The 2,331-nt window shown below is 60.6% G+C and overlaps 1 non-coding gene across 1 annotated transcript; it reads right to left on the reverse strand.

The window, feature by feature from the left end:
• Nucleotides 1-439: 439 nt before the first annotated feature.
• On the reverse strand, nt 440-512 carry Tc00.1047053457717.10. Its single transcript has one exon. It is a non-coding gene; the product is annotated as a tRNA-Val (tRNA).
• Between the last annotated feature and the right edge of the window lie 1,819 nt (nt 513-2,331).

The raw sequence follows: 2,331 nt of genomic DNA on the forward strand, positions 1-2,331 counted from the left end.
CGGGAGGACCACTCACTGCTCCGACAAGACAGGACCAATCCAGCAGCGACCCACGGCGAAGTAACACTAGCAATCCGTCCGGCACTGGCAGCGCGTCTGCTGCTCGGATGCGTGCAAGTGGACCGGAGTCTTTGGGCGGAGGGCACGCTGCAGGCACAGCATCCCCACGCTCCGACGCATCTCAGCAGGCAGCGGGTGGAGTGCATGCTGGTGGCGGGAGGACCTCCCAGGGCAGTCAGGCTTCGGAACAAACCGTCACGGGACAGCCACAGGTGCCGGGGACGGCGAAGGAAGCACCGCGGGCGATGAAGGAGGAGAACCCGGAGCACAACACGAGGCCGACCAAACCACAAAAATGACTGTGGTGACCCCTTGCGCAGAAACAGCGGTGGAAGAGGAGAGCCGCCAGCGGGATCGCAAGATGCACCGCGAAAAAGTATGCGCAGTCCGGGAATCGAACCCGGGCCCCCCGCTAGGATAATGCGGGAATTCTCCCACTGGACCAACTGCGCCCGAAAGGCCATTTTACTCCCCATTCTTATCCACGAAGGACAGCTGGAAGAGACTGACTGTCCGTAACCACAAGCAGGGTTTTACGCCTGTGGCGGATACGAGGAATAATCAGCCTTTCTAGGGCAAGAAGCAGTGCACAGCACACACTCTCTCTCCAAGCAGCCCATATCATGTGGCATCACCGCACGGCAGCCTCATCGTGACGGGCGGCCCTGAAGCGGGGATGCGAAGAGTAATGCGGAAGAACTCCCTTTCACCGTCGTTCTCTCGAGGTGCTCGACAACAGGCGCGCCGGCGGTGCAGTGATCATGACCGTTTATTCCGCACTGCACCTCCTGCCACCCCATTGCGTTAAATTCGCCGTGTTCGCCGTTGCTCTCCCCACCACCCCATCACCACGCCGGCCCTTCCAACACGGTGGATCGGAGCGTCGCCAAAAGCTGCCCCAAAAGCCAACACACCGGACCCATGGTGCGTTCTGTGACTCCCCCGCTGTGCCGAAAGTCCCTCCAGCAGCGCAAAGGCCGTCCGCCGTGTGCACGCCTCGTGCGTGCGGTAGGAAGTCCCTCCGCAGCACCTCCCAGGGGTTGCGGGCAACAACGTATACGCACGCGCGCTACGACCCGTCCCGCCGTGGCTAAGGGACCCGGCTCCAACCGCTTTTTGCTGTTTTTTCTCGTGTTTCCTCAAATAAATTCGACGACCCGCACGCCGGCCACCATCGTCGAGCACGTCCGCCCTGCTCAGTGGAGACGTGAAGGGGAGCCCCGGCCCCCGGAGAGGCGGCTGCAGCGAAGGGCGTGAAACACGATCATGCCACGCCTCCGCCCCGGAATAGCGCCGTGGCCCAATCATCCGTTGCTGCCGATAATCCGAACAATAACAAAACCATAAACCAATCAGCCAAATAATCGATCAATAATGAGAAGTGAGGAGGCGCCTGCCCTCAGCATCAAAGTTACGTCGCATCTTCGAGGAGATTCGTGCCTTCTCGCCGCGCAGAGGCGCTGTTGGGGGGCAGAGCCTTTCCACCCCGAGAAGAAACTGCGCCAACCCTTTCGTGAGGCACAGCTTCCCCAATTTTCAAGTGTCCGCCTCATGTTTTGTCTAATTGCCGGCAGCGCCGGGCAGTGGAGTGGATGCGGACTTGCTTCCTCGCACAATTCACGTTGGCCGGTTTTCACTTCGTCTGGTTGATGCCCGTGGCGTGCCGTGCGGTGGCGGGTCAGTCCGTCATTGCTTTAGTGCTAAAAGCCACATGTTGGGCAGCAAAACTCCACCAGTGGTGATCCCATCGGAGTCTCGTCGGCGGGCAAATTGCGTTTGGCACCCGTTCCCGCCAGCCGCCAACAATTCCCCCGTCCCCTAAGCAGTAAACCGCTCCATCCGTGCATGGATGCGTCTGTCGCCGACATGGCAGGAGCAGGCGAGGCTGCCCCAAGGCAAGCGAGCTCCTTCTCCGACAATTTGCGGGGCCGCTCCTGCCGCACTTTCGGTGCGTATGGCGGCACGCCTGCCGGATCGTGAGAACATGACAGTCGGGGATGCAATATGTTGAAAAAACAAGAGATAATGTCAAAGAGGGAATTCCCCGCACCGCCGCGCAGCATCGTACGGGGGCCACACCATCCACACCCTCAGCCGCATGCTTTCGGAGAAACGCGGCCTCCCTCAATCCTCGTCTCCGCATCGTGCCTCAAGGCGGCGCTCTTCGTCTCGCGGCTGAACGGTGAGCCAATAGATTCACACCACTTGGAAAGGACCTCCTGTTCTCCCGTTGGCGCCACTTCTTGGCCGCACATGGCCCCGCCGAACCAC

The sequence above is a fragment of the Trypanosoma cruzi genome (genome assembly GCF_000209065.1).
Source record: "Trypanosoma cruzi strain CL Brener chromosome Unknown tcruzi_1047053457717, whole genome shotgun sequence".
NCBI lineage: Eukaryota > Euglenozoa > Kinetoplastea > Trypanosomatida > Trypanosomatidae > Trypanosoma > Trypanosoma cruzi.